This window comes from Neopsephotus bourkii, unplaced genomic scaffold, assembly GCF_033783945.1.
Source record: "Neopsephotus bourkii isolate Nb327-2 ecotype Australia unplaced genomic scaffold, CSIRO-AGI_Nbou_v1 NB_1707, whole genome shotgun sequence".
In the NCBI taxonomy this organism is placed as follows: Eukaryota; Metazoa; Chordata; class Aves; order Psittaciformes; family Psittacidae; genus Neopsephotus; species Neopsephotus bourkii.
The window spans coordinates 1,952,485-1,970,597 of record NW_026902181.1 but is presented as its reverse complement, the minus strand read 5'-3'; the positions used below and the strand labels follow the sequence as shown (position 1 = coordinate 1,970,597).

General features: G+C 43.1%; 2 protein-coding genes across 2 annotated transcripts in view; both read right to left on the bottom strand.

Annotated features, from left to right (window-relative positions):
• The window catches only part of HIF1A (hypoxia inducible factor 1 subunit alpha), a 266,600-nt gene that overhangs the window by 171,981 nt on the left and 76,506 nt on the right, over positions 1-18,113 (bottom strand). The window lies entirely within an intron of this gene.
• Positions 1-18,113, bottom strand: part of SYT16 (synaptotagmin 16) — a 105,112-nt gene that overhangs the window by 62,778 nt on the left and 24,221 nt on the right. Inside the window, exons 2-3 of the mRNA XM_061376456.1 lie at positions 9,134-9,211; positions 8,203-8,269 (exon numbers count right to left, since the gene is read on the bottom strand). The gene's annotated coding sequence lies outside the window, so the exon portion shown is untranslated. The remainder of the gene's footprint in view (positions 1-8,202; positions 8,270-9,133; positions 9,212-18,113) is intronic.

The window sequence follows — 18,113 nt, the reverse complement described above, 5'->3', positions numbered from 1 at the left end:
GCAAACAAATGCTGATGATGCAAGACACCCTCCGTAAATCCTTTGTAAAAGGAAATGTGCAGGGCAGGATCCCAGCACTACAAAACCTGTGAGAAGGGCCCTCTCCAGATGAAAGCAACCACAACACTGCCTCAAAGGATTCATTGCGTTAATAAGTTTCAAAGCATACGTCCAGGATTTCTTTCAAGCAAGAGCTGTGACATCAGACTGGTCTTGGGAATAAATAGGGAGCCATGCCACTTCAGAGCCAGACTAAGAGCCAGAAGAGAGGCTGCAGGTAGAGGCAGCTGTTAACCAGAACAGATGCAATGGAGACTAAAATAGATTCCACATATTTCAAGGACTCCTGCAGCTCTGACACTCCAGTCCAGCCCACATGAGCATACACACACACATTCGGAAAAACACTTGACATAAAGGACCATAAGAATAAAGTGCATCCTGTTCCTTGGATGTTTTCAGAAACACCGAGCCAAGCTACAGAGTCCACTTACTGCTTTCTTTGGATCTTTCCACCCGTTTTCTCCCACAGATATCATGCTAGATTCAGGTCCTTTTATAACCTACCCTAATCACAAATACATGCAAATATGGTTTCCCTTGCACAGTGATCAGCTGTGCCCTCTGCTTGACAGGAATGCAAATACTCTGCACTTGTGTTACTCATTATGGATCCAGAATTATGGCCTTACTACTGCTTCACAGCAAAATGTGATTTGAGAGCAGGAAACAGCACACTGTCAAAGCAGAAAACAAAAGAAAATGCTAAGTCCTGTTTCATTATTGCAATTTACAAGACCTCTGTATTTCAAGAAAACCAAAGAAGCATACAAATCCAAAGTAACAAGTGTTGGTAACACATAATTTCCTTTTCAGACTGTAATTGTCCCCAAAGTAATAAACTAGGAAAGCTATTTTCTCATCAAGAAATAGCCACAAACCATTCAAAACCGGAGACTTACCTAATCACACTTACATAAAGTGGAAAAACAAGTCAAATCAGCAATGGGTTTCCCAAGAACCCTTTCCTCAGAAGCAACAGACTTCAAACCTTTGTTCGTGGGAGAGGTTGCTAAATCCTCTAGATCCACAGTGCTCACACAAGCTGGCCGAAGAGAAGGACAGTCCTGAGTTTCAAACACAGAAGCAGTGCTTGTGCTCTTTTCTCTGCATGTGCTTATTGATTTAAAGTCCCAAGGAAGAAGGAAGGCTGCTCTTTGGTAAACATGTGACAGCCACTAAAGGAATGCTAGCCAGAGAAACAAGATAAAATCAGCCTATGCTGCTTTCATTGGGATTTACTTAGAAAGTATTGTCTTACCTGTACCTTTCCTAGTGCTCTCACCTTATGAATGCCAGGTCTTTACTCAAACAATTATCCTGTTAGTGAATTTACCTAAAAAAAAAAATAAATTACCATTCATGTATCATGAAACTGTGATTTTTTTTCTCTCCTGTAGATAAATGTAATTTATTACTCAAATTCACACTCTGGACATAAATATTTTGGATCCTCTTTAGAAATGCACTTTTTCCATCCTGGATTCCTACAGATTTACAGAGAAAAAGAGTGAAAAAGTAAAGTAAGAATCACAGCAGGTATCTGGTCTAAACCAAAATGTTTCCTCTCTAGGGAGTAGCCTATTCCTAGCATTTGCCAGGCCTCAGGCAGCCATTACCTTTCTTGATCGGCTCTACGCACTCTCTAGCTGGAGCCCTGCTCCATTGCTATGGGCTCCCAGGCTGCAAGAGCAAAACCAGCAGCACCATGCTTGCTGATGGGATTTGTATATGCAGACATAAAACCTGTTCTTACAACCAAAGGAGCAAGCGCAGGACTGATCCTAATGCATACCAGGTTTATACCTACTACTCAGCCATGAACAGTTAGAGATTTCATCTTGGAGACTGCCTCTTACAGAGACACAATTCATTGCAAGAATAAAAAGAAAAAGTAAGAAATAGTAGAGAAAGGACTTCAACTCCTGGGTTTGTTGTTTTGTTGTTTTTTTTTTTTTTGGGGGGGGGGAAAACAAACCCAAACCTTAAAGTATATTTTAAGGAAGGCTCTGTTACACTTGCAGTGAGATCATGTCCTGTTTTCACTATCCACACAACTGGTGCTTTGAATGTGCATTTTTGACACAGATTTGATTCACAGTACAAGGGCTATTTTTCCCCAGCATTCAGGGCAAATCCATCCCCACTGTCTCTGCCTACAAAAGGCCTCTCTGCAGAGAAACTGGAGCTCTTCCCAGCAATTTACTAATCCATGCAAAATTTTGTTTCCGGCTTCTAAAATACCTGGTGGTCCTCAAAAAACAGCATGGGAAGGCTGCAGAGTTAGAATCACACATCTGGACCCAGCCGCTCACAATGTTCAAAACATCAGAGAGCACTGCAAAAGTGGGCAGAAAATGGGGGGAAGGAAGGGAGCACACTACCCACTCAGCAGGGGCTTGAAGACCTGGCTGCTCACAACCAAAAGGGCTTGTGGCCCCACTGCCTGCAGCTATTTGTAAATTGGCTCTAATCAGCTATCAGCAGTATCTTGCCTCTCTAAGGTAAACTGCTCCCTGAGGCAATTTTCTGCAGGTGTTTCTAATACAACTCTTTTCGCCCCCCCCAAAAGGGCATTCTGATGATCTTGTTTATAAAAGCTGCTGCCTGGCAGATCCCTGAAGAGTAGTCCAGGCTGGCATCTTCAAAGTAAAAGCTACTTAGAAAGAGCTCAAGAGGGGAGAAAAGTACTAATTGAGTAAGCATCATGCCACTTGACTTACGTGAGTCTTACCACACCAGATTCCCCATGGATCTGGCAGTGCCTTGTTCCCTGGGCTGTATGATGGCTGCAGGCAAAAGCCATAGGATGGGCAGAGCCCTGGTGAAAGGCCACTGCTGGGAACACATGCTTTCAGCAGGGCTCTTTTCAGATTCTCTTCTGTCTCTGTGATGCCAGCATGCATGACTGAGTGATCATGCTGATCAGCCATACGAGGTCCCAGAGCAGGCAGGCAGCAGCCATGGCACTGAACTAAAAATATGCAAGGGCACAGCAGTGCAACAGGGGAAAAACAAAGCCTAGTTCTATCAGGCTAGTCACTGAAGCCAACTGATTGAGCAGGTTTCACACACTGCCCAGGAGACTTGCCTTGTCTGCTAAGCCAGTGGGAAATCTCCCTTTGTAATTCAGGAGCAAGCACCAATCCCTTGAAGATTTGCAGGGAGAGGCTACCAGGAAAGGGCCGGGGCAGTTCACCCACATGTCTGTGGGTGCCCTGTTCTCTGTACTTAGTCCTAGTGCTGCATGATTGAAAACTAATGTCCCAGTAGCAGCTCCATAAGGGAAACAGTGAAATCAGTTGCCAAGGAAAAAGGAATGTCTCAGTCTCAACACACCTTATTCAGCACCCAGAAAAACCATCCTCCATCCATGCCACTGTCACTGAGTTAGCTTTGTACCAGAGAATTCACTTCTAAGTTTTTCCCACTGGTTACTCTGTTATTCCCTTACTTTTGAACTCTTCCCTTGATAACTTTCACTGTAGCCCCTGACAACTTTTGTGTGGTAATATTATGTTAATTCACTTCAATTCAGATTTCTCCAGAGTTCACCAGGACTGTCAAATACATGACGGAAAACTGGAAACCATTTAAGTCTTCCACTCTGACTCCCATGCACTGATTTGCTTTCCTTATTCTCCCACATTAAGTTTTCATTCTAAACTTTACTCTTGAATCCATCATTTATACAGTTGCAACAGAAAAAGTAATCCAGAAATCATGCTACAATAATGTTAGGAGAATAAACTCTTGTCAACTTGACACAGCCCTTTTTCTGTTGTCTTTTGGTTGGTTGGTTTGTTAGTTTTCAGAACCATTGTGCTAAAAGAGCTAGAGCAGTTGGCAGAAATTCAAATACATTTTCAGATGTAGCCAGGTTTTATTATTTGTCAACAACTGAACTGTCTAAACTGTAGACATACTCCCTTTATGTCCCGCTAAATATCAAACCAATGTTTGTAAAACCCTGACAATGTATTTCACACAAACCTTTCCACCATTATTTTAGAGATCAAACATCCTTTCATCTGGGAGCCATGGCACAGCCACTTTACCCAACAATGTACATGCTTCCAGCTTGGCCAAGCAATGAGATGCCTTTCAGGTGTCTGTTGCTGAACTGGCACCCAGCCAGCCATGCTCTTCTTCAAAGCTCCACCAAAAGCCCTTTGCCAAGGTGCCTCTGAGAGAATCACTCAGAAATTGATTTCTAATTCTTTTTCAAGGTGTACCATGCTTACGTCTCTCAGAGAGGGCAGGAGAGGGTACTTCATCCCAAACTCTTTCACTGATCAGAATTTGCCTTTTTAATTTAAAGCCACACAAAGTCCTCACTGCCTTTGCATGCCACACCGTTTCTCCCCAACCAGACAGTGGCTCACCGTGCTGAGCTAAACTGAGATGAGCATCATTTAGACCTCCCCTGTCCTGATGTGGATAATAATGTACACTGCCCTGTAACAAACCTGGAGTAAAAAACTAGTACAGTACTTACCTGGCATTCACCTCCTAGAGAGGTAATGTCATTAATTCATTCAGCTCATGATGTGCAAAGCCACCCCATGAGGCAATACCAGACCCGTTATCAAGTGGTGAGTGACAGGGAGAGAGGAGGCTTTGCAAATCCAGGGAGGAAGAGGGATCAAGGGGGTACCCCAGGACTCCAGAGAGCTCCCAAGAGCCCCAGTCCATCTGCCGTTGGCCCTTCACAGCCCCTTATCCAACTTCAGTTCCTGCATCCAGAGCAAAAGCCTCATGGGGACCCTGACAGCATGAGTGCTCCGGGCCCAGGTGAGAGATCAACCCTGACATGGCCCAGTTATGCCAAGAAAAAGAAGCTTTATGCTGGCATGGCTGATTTCATCCATTCACAGAGCAGCAGCCATGGGATACCTGCCATGACACCCTACCAGTATTTAATATACACGTCTGTCATTTCAGTTCCTTTGCAAAACAATTATCACTGCACACAGCATTTGTTAGAGGTAAGCTTGGCTGAACAAAGCCATTAATGTGGAGGAAAACCAGGATAATAATAAAAATGCACACAAGCAGCAACGACTCACTCTTCCACTTTGTTCACTATATTAAGCCTTCCTCAACATTCTGTACTCTTGCAAACCCAAATATATTTCACACTTCTTGGGCTCAAAGTAAAATTACTCTTCCTCCTCACCTCAAGCCTTGGTCAAAAAAAACAGGAGACAAATGAGAGAACCCTGTACAATGGAGTCAGACCTCTGAGTCAGGAGCCCCACAGCCAGGAAAACCTTATGAAATAGACTTCAGGTCAGTGCACTTCTCACTCCTCTTACCAAGGTATGAAAGTATGAGTGAAACATCTCTGGCACGCCTTCCTGAACTCACCCATCATCTGCCCGGTCCTCCACTCCTCTGGGCTAACAGAGTACAGCAGCAGACTATACTGGAAGGAAGATGCTTGTGCTAGATAAGCATGAAGGCAGAAATATTTACACAACACATTTCTGCCCAAGTCATATCCACCTGCTGTTTGTTAATAGGTACAGATGACAAGGGCCCAGACTCAAGAGGAAGAAACTCTTAGCAGAAGCAGTGTTTTAATTAAATACCTGTTTTGACTCCACAGCATTTCCTCACAAAGTGTTCTGTGAAGTGGCACAGACCAAATGCATAGCCTTGTTTACCTGAAACCACACTTGAAAACTAAGTCTGTAAGCCATTACCTACAAACAAAATGTTAGCTTCACCTATAGTCCAAAATATCAACAAAATCCATGTGCCCACTAAGTCTGTAGTAGAAAAATGTGACTTGGTTTGATGAAGTATGCAAAGAGAGAAACTGTGTCTGTTCAGATTATTAAGTAAGCAGTAATTTGATCAAACAGTTTCCCTGTGGCTATTCCAGTATGTGCTGCTTGACGGCAGTGCTCACTACAATTCTGTGTACCCGCATGCTTCACAGATGGCTTTTCAGATCCAATCCTGACTTTTACCTTGGACTCCAGGTCTCACTTATTCCAGTGAAAAAAATTCCCACTAATTTAATAGCATCTGAAGTGGATCTGAGCTGTCCAGTTCATAAAATATGAAGAAGTTTCAGGGGAACACCAGGTCTCTAATCTCTGTTGCAACCCACGTATTTTCTACTGTGATAGTGAAGGTGGGAGGAAGGAAAGCCTGGAGCAGCACTCAGTCTAATGGGATGCCCAACAAAGACAAGCTGGCAGGCAAATCAACTCCTAGAGACACAGCAAGCAGGCAGGCCAACTCAAACGTCACAGGAGGTGGATTCCCAAAGAAAAAAGTCTATGTACACAGGGATGGTTCAGGTCTAATTAGAGACCTGAAAATCAATGGCAATGATTTTCTTTTTCTGGTTAAATTTGGGTGGTGCTTGGTTTTTTGTTGCTGTTCTTTGTTTGTTTGGTTTAGTTTTTTAATAATATTCCAGCAGTGAAAGACAGCGTTTCCAGAAATACAACCAAACTATTACAGTTGCAAATGAGGTGGATGGAGGCTGGATTTCCCCTGAAAAGCAGCAGATTTTGATCAGAAACCAAGAAACAGATGATCAGTGTTCTTCACCTCGCAACTGAGTCCACATAATACTTTGGAAACAGCAAACTAGAGAGCTTGTGGGTTACATGAGTCCCACTTGCAAGCAAGGGTATAGAGAAGATCTAAATCTCAAAAAATGCAAGCAAAGAGCCACAGGCAATGGCTCTGCCAATAAAAACAACCAAAACAGGAATGTAAATACCAAGTCAGCACATAGGCTAAAGCAGTGTAGCTGGACGGATGAGAGAAACAGACCTGGAATAGAGGCAATAGCATCCACTCAATGATGGGAAGAGATGAGAGGCAGAGAGGAAAATACCCACCTAACAGCTACCTTGACAGAGATGAGGGAGACAAAACCAAATATCCCAGGAAGGGAAAAAAAATCAGCAAACAGCAACACATGCACTGATTGAGACCACTGACAAGCAAGAGGAAGATGCCTCCAGTGTGGCTTTAGTTAATTCAAACACTTGCCATGTACAAACACTACAAACTAATCCCAATGACACTGATAAGCCACAGTATCAGACTGAAGGTCCAGCTGCTCATGATACACAGTAAAACCATTTGGAAATGCCTGAGCAAATGCCATAAGGAGCTCAAAACACCAGGAATGTTATCACAAAACCTTCACAGTACTTGACATGCACAGGCACTGTCATCTGTCCATGCTCAGCACTTGTGAATGACAGCCTGGAATCTGCCTGGAGGGCACCACCACAAATAGGGGAAAGGAGGATGCCAGGGCTGTGTTGCCAACCCAGCCCAGATCCAGCCATGCTCTGAAACAAAGATTTGTCTGGATGTAAATATGGGGGGAACGGGGGGGGGGGGGGGTGGGGGCGTGGGGGGGGGGTGAAGGGGGACTAAATAACAATGGGCAGCAAAATAATGCTCCTCAAAACCTTTCAGTTACTCTAAAGAGAATCTCAGTTGCACTGGGGAATGCCCATGCCCCAGAAAACACAGAGAATCACACTTTTAGAGTCTGTACAACTCCATTGAATGCAATATAGCTATCTACCAGCAATGAAAAGAAAATCAAACACTTAAAAGATAGCTATGAGACTAATAGTGCAAGGAGGGATTTGCCATCAGTAAAGACATGGTTGCAAGGGTAGTCCAGCTCAAGATTTGACTAGAGGGAAAAAAATGGTTGTGTTTTCAGTGACAAAAACATGCTTTAGATCGTAGAAGTGACAAAAAAGGACACAAAAGTCATTAAGAGAAACAAGAACAAGAGAAGCTGCCAAGCAAAGAAGGCAGCTTCTACAATGCAGGCTCCAAAGACCATAAACAACACAGCAGAGAGGGGTGTCTGGGCTTCACCTGTCAATCAATTTTGAGAAGCAATGGAAAATGTCAGTGGAGGGCCTCCAGGGTGCAGTGTGGTGAGAAGATGAACCAAAGGAAAGTTGTAGCACATTAAGAGACAGGCTGCATAACTTTCCATGGCAATTTAGTTTATTTAATTAAGTGTATTAATGCTGGTAAATCAGAGATTTTAATATTTGTTACCAGAAAGGGAATAAATGTGATTTTCTGGAGCATCACAATAAAACTGAACATCAACAAAACAAAGTACAGCCCACTTACCCCCTTCCTGCAGAAAAATTGCATCAGAAGTGGGCTCAGAGGATCACCTGGGAGCTCATACATAGGCCTGCCTGGAAGAAAGAAAAAAACTCAAATCACCTCTCATGTCATCCTTGACAAGGATGCCAGCAGCACTTGCTCCCCTCAGGACAGTGCCACAGCCTCTGACCAGAACCCTTTGCTGACCTTTGCTTCAGCCCCAGCACAGGCCACGCTAACACAAATGAGTTCAGCTGTGTGACAAGAATAAGGGTTTGTACGCATTTATTCTGCTTTGTTTAATTTTATCTTATTTCACAGTGCATCTTCAATTTGAAAATCCTAATAGATGGCAGTTCACATCATTGAATGATTATTAACTGCTGCAGCTCTGTAAATGAGAACCTTAGCTTAAATGTCAAGTTCCAGTTTTCAGCAGTGTCAAATGTTAAAAATTAAGACCTTTGAATAAAACTACTTTTAAACCCTAAATATTAAGTTCTGACTCTATTGCTCAGCTAGTCATTTTGAGGGTATTTAGTTTCAGGGAGAGATGACAGATTTCAGCTAAGTTTTAATAGTGTGGTAAAACTTCCGAGTGTGATTAAAGCATCTACAGAACCTAGTTTTTAAAGTCCCACTTGAACTAGCTAAGTAAAGTAACTTGTATTATGTTTCAGAGCTTATAATAATTAAAGTTTACAGTAAATCCACAGAATTCAATAGAATTAACTGGCTATAAATCTCAGAGCATAAAATTGGCTTGCAGAGGTAGCATGTCATTGATATCCAGCCTTTCTGCAAGGTGCCAACCATTGAGCAAGCTGATTAGTCAGTCTTTGATTAATTGGCTTCTGTGTAAGAATCAGGGTCAATCTACTCAATTAGGTCTGGTGGACACCAGAGGTGTAAATCAAAACCTACCTCAAAAGCTTTAACGCAAGATGAGAACATATCAGCAGCCTTTCTTCTGTGCAAGGACCCCTCTCCCCCAGGCAGCCTGCTCTCCAGCCATAGCCATAAGTGGATGCTGAAGAAAAAGCAAAGCAGAACACCACAGGTGCATTAAGTAGCCTTCACACCTCCAACCATATTCATTTCCAAGGATTTTTGAGCCTGACATGGTTTACTGTTTTTCTTCCAGGTACTTAACCAGCCTCCCACTGAACCCAGGTACACTTTTTGCGCCCAACAGAGATCTCTTCAGCAGAGACCTCTGCAGACCTACCACCCACTGCATGAAGGTCCAGCTCCTGTTCCTCCTCAAGCTGTCTTCCTCTGGTAGCCCCAGGCCTTGTGAGGCAGTGAAAAGCAGTCCCTGCCCACCTCCCCATTACTACTCACGTAAGTCTGTATATCTGATGATCCCCCAAAGTTTCTCTCTTTTCACAGTTTATGAGTCTTTTGTCAATCAGTCATTCCCAGCACCAGAAACATCCACACTGTCCACACTGTTGACCTCACTGCCTCTTCCAGTTCTGCTATATCCTTTTGGGAGTAAGGTGGCCAGCACTGCACAGTACTCAAGGTTTACTCAAGTACTCTAGGTTTACCTGTGCTGTTACTCAACAGCACAGTGGTGCTTCCTACAACAAAGGACAGCTTGCTGATGAGACAATTCCCCATCTTCAGAGCATTGTGCCAAGGAGTGCACAGACACAGACTGCATCCACCTTCCGCCAGCAAGCCCCATGCTGTTGCAGAGGAGGAGGACTCACATAAGGGGGACACAGCAAGATAAGGCTCAAGGGAAGACAAAACCCAGTGGGAAACTGTAACCCCCAAATCCAAGAAGCAGGAGAACATGAGAGCAAGTGAGGCCAGTGGGGAAGTGGTGTGACTTGTCAAAAAAAGCACAAATGAAGATTAGTTTAAAGCCAACCAGATTGTAACACTAGTCCATGGGACTACAGGAGACTGGGTATGTAGACAGAAAACAGGAATGATTTGAAACCACCTCACACAGACTGGGAAACTATCTTGACAGGATGATGAAAACACTGTATTTTTAGACATCATAAATAACTAGTTAAAAAACTGTAATAGAAATCAGCTCATCCCCAATGACACATTCTTCAGCATCCTATATAAGAAAAAAAAAACAACAAACCCACAGATATCTAAGCAATAAACTTGGATCTGAAAAAGTAGAACTACATAAAAATCAGTATAGCAGTAAAAAGAAATAGCTGGAAAGCTGCAAATAATTCCAGGAGATCATGTACAGGTACTATAGGAAAGCATCAGGATACTTACATCATTAATTCAAAATACTTTAAAAGGACTAAAAAAATCAATTTGTTATTTGGGGCTGAACAGCAGATTAAGGCTGCTACTGGCAGTAAAGACAAAAAGGGGAAAATGAATATCCTTCAGAATGTGAATATCATGTTCAAAGGAGCAAAAGAAGAAAAGATCATGAACTTCTGGCAAGTTAATGTGGAATCATAGGAGGGCAGACCAAAAAACAACTGCGGTAAGCAACTTCCTAGCAGCATGAAAATTTAATTACAACTCTTTTTCAAGTGTTGCAGAAATAGGGCAGCTTCCTGAGAGCTCATAGTGTCAGAGCTGATGAAGGTGCACAAGGAACACTCATGACACTAGGCCTAGAGTAGGAAAGCCAAATTTTGCAGCAGTGTTACCTGTAAAGAAGCTGAAGGACATAATTCAGCTATTTTCACTTATGAAAGGTATCTCAGTGACTGTCCAACCAGTTCTTTGAAAATAGCGCAGCATTCAGTAAAACAAGGCAGATAAATATTATGAAAACTAGTGAATAAGGCCACAAAACCAGCCTTGCCATGACAAATCCATACTGCACCCCCATTTCTTCAATGCAGTGCAGAAGTCTTGAAAGGTTATAATAGACTCACATGGATAAGCAACTTGGATAATGAGGGGTCTGAAATAGCTTCTACTCCAGTAAAAACTTCACTTTTTCAGATAGAGAAAGAGGTAATTATGGGATTAGCACAGGAATGGAGGGGCAATAAAATGGTAAGTGCTATGGAGGTGTCAAATAAGGAATGAATTGTAACTACTTTCTAGAAAAGAACTAGAGGGCACACAACAAAATGAGTAGGTATCAGGTACAAAACACAATGCACAGAAATAATACCTAATACAACACAAGACTATGAAACTCACCCCTGCAGGACAATGCAGGGTCTGGGAGCATAATGGGTTCAAAAAGCAAACAAACGGAGTATGGGTTCATCACAGGCTAACAAACATAAAGGCCATACTTTGGGGGTTGAAGTCCCCAAACTGCAGTCAGAAGCCAAACACATAGCCAAACCATTCTTAAACATTCTCCCCAGGTACTTGCTGCCAGCCAGCACCAGGGACCTTTGCTTTGACGGAGCACAACCATTCTTCTGGCAGCGCACCACAGATTGCTTTTCAGTTTAACTTTTTAAGTTATTTTGAAATCCAAATACAATCTGAACCTGTAAGATTGCAAGCTGTTAACAAAGGATGAAAAATCAACTGCTTGGTTTGCAGCTTTCACTCAGTAGATCAAACAAATAAACTGCTCCAATAGCTTCATCTGTCAAATAAATCTTTCTGATCATTTGCTTTAAGTTCAAGGGTAGGAGTCCCAGCAGAAAAAGGTACCTGTAAGCTGATTCATGCTGCTAATCACCCAGCAACTGACAGCATCACCCCAAGTGATATGCTGTGGAAACACAGTCCCCTAGTCCTGCAACTCAATTGTACAAAAGTTGGATATTGTATAATCCCAGCTCTTCCCTAGACTAGGGTGAGGCATTAATCTGGAACCTTACCTTTATTCATTTTACTATTTATTTATTTATTTTACTAAGATGCTCTCAATTTATGTCAAGCAGCACAAGGAAATGTCACTGCTTTAGCAGTGAATCCTCTACCAGGCCTCAATCTCCTCCAGCCTGGAGTCTGTTTTCTCACAAGGATAAGCACTTGCTAGTAGTAACTCTCTTGGCCAGATAACATCATTCTAGCAATGGCAAAGCAGCATCCTTCTTTCAGCCTCAGCCATGTGCATGTAATCAGTGGGAAACTCAAGAGACACACAGGCAGTTTAATGGACAGGCTTTGCTGCCTGATGGAGAGGTCTGGGAACCAGCGCACAGGGCACCAGCCCAGCTCTGCCCCACTGGCTGTTACTCACCCTAATGGGCAAGGAAACCGGAGAAGCCTTAGCCCATCCAAGGCAGAAACCATTCCAAGAATAACCATTAATTTTTTGAGGAAAGGAGATTGAAAAAACATCCAATTATTTTTTTGATGAAAAGCACTCAACTCGGATAAGAAGTCTCCATATCAGCCTAGATTCCTTTCACTTCTCTGGCAGTTTTTACACAGCCAAGTAGGGAAAAAGAGCTTGTAGAATCATAGAATGGAGAAGGAGAACAGAGATGGAATGAAGAAAGGAGAGAAGGTAAAGCAGAAAAGAACAATTGGAAAGGTGTTGTGCCCCCTCCCCCCCCCCAGCTGGGTGGCAACAGTTCAGCTTCTAACTTTGAAAATGAGAATTTTTCCCAGAAAAATTACAGTATCTTTTTATTTACATTTTTCTTTGATGCTGCCAAGCTCAAGGGAAATAAGTTTTGAATAAAAACGTTTTGACCAGCTTTGCCTGAAACAATTGATTAGTGGTGAAGGGCAGAGCAGGTATAGGGGAAAAAAGAAAAGAGGCCAGCAGCTGGGCAGCAAACAAAGCCAGCCTGGCAGAGAGAAGCTGGCAGCACCGAGGCTACCAAGCACCTGACAAACCTGTGTTCAAGCTAACACATCCAGCCCTTTGTTCCAAACAAGGCTTATCCTTTGAAGGATGCCCTGTCCTATCTTCTCCAGAGAACCCTATCACATGATCTAGGTCCCTCAGACCCTGCCAGCTCCCCCAGTGCGGTCCACAGGGCCTCCCAGGTGCCTGTATCTAGCAACATTAATGGCTGGTGCTGAAAATAGATCAGCAGGCTCGTTAGGAACCAGTCACCACAATGATGATCACCAAGCCAGGTTAGTATAACTCAGGCCACGATTCATGCTCTTGAGTAGCTGCTCAGATATATCTGGTAGTCTCCTTTCAGTGCTCAGATTCTTGCTCTTCAATTCCTATTCTTTCTTCTACTAATACAGTACATCTCGCCGGCATCTCTAACTTAACACTCCATTTGCTGGCTGGCTGACAGGTCTCAAAAAAAGCACATCTTTCCACTTCCAGTGCAATTCTGTTTAATCTTGTATGGAGAAGGTGTATCACTTAAGTAATTTTTTCTACCCCTCCTTTTCTACATGAAAAAGGAAAGAAGTTTGAAAAAAGAATGACAGCAGTGTTTTAACCTAAACGGGAGCAATTTGCATGCAAATCAGATTTTTCAGGTGCCACAGAAGATGTGGGGGCCCTGCCAATCTGAAGGGAAGAAATAAAAAGAAGGGTGAATTTGACACAAACACTGTTAAATGATGAACCTGCAACTTCCAGTTTCTTCCCTAGGACAAAGTGCCCTGGAGAGAAAGTGTCTTCTGTACTACAACATATTTATTTTCATTCTCATTGACACTACCATTGTAAGACAAAGAACCTGTTTTTTCTTTTATTTATATGCATTCTCAAAGCCTTTTGCTTGCAAATCCTACAAATGTAGTCAATATGTGAGTAGGTGCAGCTGTATATAAAACCAAGTGGGAAGTGGTTACCTTACCGAACTTGATGAGAAAATGAGTTATATAATCAATAAAGTAGCACCAGACTGTAGAGAAAGAGAGAATCATATGATCTACTAAACAGCATCCAGACATTATCAGCAATAAATCATGGTGCTATGAAGTTAGCAGAGGTACAACAGAGGTGCTGAAGCTGTGGAGAACAGAGGATCCCCAGAGAAGGCAGCAGTCTGCCACCAGCACTTTAGCTCAACCAGTTCACCCCAAAAGCATTTCTCCCAAATGTAAGCATTTGTTACACATGGGGAAAAATCCTTATGCTGCACAACTCTTGTCATAAATAGGGTTATTTGCACCTCTCAGAGAAAGACCTTTCAGAAAATTACGTTTGTGGACATTTAAGTTCTTCTGGCAGCACTGAAGCAATCTCTTTGGGAACATGAAGGCACCAAGCCCTGTGGCAGGGAATGCCAGAGCACTCCATGCTTAGGACAGCTGCACCACACCACAGAGCAGCTATGTAGCCATTCCAGATCCACAGCACTGCCATACACAGTCATTTTCACAAGAGCCTCAACATCAAATTCACCACTTTTCCCTTATACTTGAAAACAGAGAGCGCAGCCTGAGAAAAACACCTTGTGTTTGCCTTCCCATGGATCTGAACAATGGAACAGCCATACCAGAAAACAGTCTCCAGCACCTAGATTAGTAAATAACCTACAGCTGCCATTTGCTAACACAAACATACACTGGTCTTGGAAAACCTGTACTGAGCACAAGTTTTGCAAGTATTTGCTCTCCTGCTTTCTACTTTGATGCTCCTGGTATGCCAGTATAATTTAGCACCACTGTTCTTACAGAAGTGTTACACCCTTTCTCAAATAAAACAGGGCTATGTGACAGATCTAAAACAGAGAAATGCATCAGAGCAATTAGCGGTTCTGCTGCTTTTATGGCACTGATTGGAACTGTTCTCAAGCTAAAAGCCAGTTTTTTCAGTGAGAAAAGAGTGGTTCTGCATACGGGCTCCATCTGCTGGCACACTGCTCTCCAAGCTCCGCTCAGTGTATAGTAAACTGAAACAAAACCTACACAGCCATCAATTACATTTTTCTTCTCTCAGCCTATGAATTTCAATAAATACACTATCTGCTCATCTTCTGTGTGGGAGTTCAGTCATCTTCTTGGCAGCAATATTATTCTAGAGCAATTACCTGTGTCTTTATCACCTATCATTGTGCATCATCATCTTTTCATCATGTGTAAAAACCAACCACTTTATTACTACAATTTCTGTAGGCAGCCCGGTCCTGTTAGTTACCATGGAGATGATCTGTCAAAAGAAGTCTACATTTAAAGAAGTGAAAGCTGAGAAAAGGGGATGAAAAACACAAAAAGCCTGAAATGAACTTGTTTCTCTAAGTCAGAGTTTAAAACACAAAAAGCACATCTCGGACAGCAACACTGAGATGCCACTAACAACCTAGTTAAGAATCCATCAACCTGCCAATACAGAGGATGTCTCAATGACTCACAAGCATTACTATATGTGCAGAGGTTTGGCTTTAATCCCTCAGCCAAGTCCCATGACCTGCTCTTGGGAAGGCCAATTTTTTATCACTATAAATCAAAGATAAAATGGAGGGAGGGAGGAAGGGAGGACAGGCTGGAACCACAGGCAGGTGGCAACAGCAATTTTCCCCTCCCTGGCAGTCACTATCAAGACAGAGGATTTTACATCAGCTGCACTATAGTTTATACCCATTCCTGAAAGCCTCTTTCTCTCTTTCTCCTCCAGCTTCACCCTGATTTTGCTCCACTTTTGCCCCTCCCATGGACTCCTCCCAGCTCTCCTCTTTTGCCCCTTCCCTCACGTGGAGAGGGAAGAAAGGAAAGCTGTACATGGCTCTCCTCTTTCCATAAGACATATGCACACTTGTAGCTGTTTTACCTTTCTCTTTCTCAATTCCTATATATTTCAAAAGAAGCTGTCAGTGGCAACTATTTACAGATGCTTGGTCCCTCACCCACACACATACACCCCCTGCCTCACTTTATGAAATTCTGTTTTCCTCTTCTAATGTTTTCATCTCCTCCAGCCTTCCAGCTCCCACCCTTCCAAGCTGTAATTGCTCTCATGTTACTGCAGGAAAAATATTAGCAAAGTACAAAGCACTTGCTGATGCTCTGTGTTTCTAAGATGCGTCATTAGCAGGCTTGAGCTGAAACACGCCAGGCTGCAAACGGCTTTGGCTCTATTCATTTTTATATCTCTGGAAGAAATAAGCAATCTCAGAGTTATCCAATTTGTTTAGTATCAAGTACACATGCAGTGAGCTTTAATGATGTGGCTTGTCATTCTGAACTGTGGGAGCACAGAAAATGACCACCTATTCACTATGTTCACAGCTACCTAGCAGAATTATCCCAGTCCTGCAAATCATAAAAAGATAGCTAGGGAGAAAGGAGACAATCTCCAAAAATTTCTCCAGACTTAAAAGCACTTTATTTTCTGTCTGTCCACCCTGAGACACAAGGTACTTAATATTCATGAGTGCTAAGTGTCCATACTTTCTATGGGTTTCCACCTGCATAAAACTTTCCATGTTAGGAATATGAGTCTAAAGAGGACCAAATTTAGATACTGCAACTGAGACAGATGTCTAGAAATCTGGGACTAATCAACTACCAGGGTATTAGAAAAGGTACTGTAGCAGAAATAATGATTGGGTTCAGCAGCGGAAGGTTCCAGTGCTTAACTTCTGAGAAAAGAAGGAGGGAACATAAAATAGGCAGGAGAGGAAGAGGTTACAATAAAACAATAGGCAGGAAAGAAGAGAGAGTGATTAAAATAGAAAAATAAAACCCAAAGATGTATCAGGAATGCACTGCCATCAGAGTTCAAAGCAGAAATCTCATGGACAAAACAAAAAGAATCAAATCTGCAGATTTGAGAGACTAGTTTAGTTTTCCTGAGAAAATATGAACTAAACAAGAAAAATCACATTCTGATCTCAAATCTGATCTTCCCTGAAAGCTTATTATGAAGCAGAACTTCTTCCCAACTGTCCCCTTAGCAAAAGTGCTATTGAAGAGGAACTGAAACCACAGATAGATCAGACAGGGCACCCACACACCCTCCTTTAAGGGTGTGGGCCCTGTGTTTCCTCTCTCTCTCTAGATACCTTTCAGTGTCAGGTTGAGCCATCAGCTTCCATATGGTGCTCTATCTTCTACAAGACAGGCCCAGGGAGTGTCACTTCCCTGCTCTTTAGCATGGCTGGTTGCTGTACAGATTGGATATAGATGGAGAAGTTCCCAGGCTACAAAGTGGTTTCCAGCATCCTGGGCCAACTTGAGCCGCCACTTTGTAGGCATACTGTAGAAACTTCTGCTAACCTCATTTTCTCCAGCCAAGCCTTCCAGGCAGTCTCAGCAGATGCTGACTCCCTGCTCAGGATCCCTGTGCCCTTCCAAGGCAGATGCCCTCAACCAGCAGCATCTGTGCTGCCTCTCTGCCCTGTGCAGAGAGGTGCTGGCAGGCAACTGGGGCAGATGGTGGTTCCGCTTGCTTCCTCCTCTTTCCCACTGACAGGTCTGCAAAGACAGCCAGGAGAACTGCCCAGACAGGGAACACTGTCTGTCCTGCCCGCTGCTGCTGGGGGATGCTCTGCCTGTGGCAGCAACAAGAATAAAAATGGAGTACAAGATAAAGAAGGATTTCTTCTTCTCTTCAGAACAAATCAAATACACACAAACATTCCTTGTTCTCTTCAGAACAAATCAAATACACACAAACATCGCTTGGTGACAGCCAGCATGGCTTCACTAAGGGGAAATCCTGCCTGACCAATTTGGTGGCCTTCTATGATGGGGATACAGAACTGATGGACAGGGGTAGAGCAGTTGATTGTCATCTACCTGGACTTGTGTAAAGCGTTCGACACTGTCCCACACGACATCCTTGTCTCTAAATTGGAGAGACATCAACTTGATGAATGGATCACTCGGTGGATAAAGAACTGGCTGGATGGTATCTGCTCAGCAACATCACACATCCACAGCTTTCCTAACAGTCAGTATGACCTAACAGCCATGAGCACAGCTATCACTTTCCCAGTCTTGAATTGGCTGGGACAGAGTAGAGAGAACATGGGGGTTGGCTGCATTAAGGTGGCACCTGCAACCCATCTCCATGATCTTACATGATCATCCCTTGGCATGATGATTAACATGTGGACTCAGCACAGATATGTATATCTGCGATGGCATTG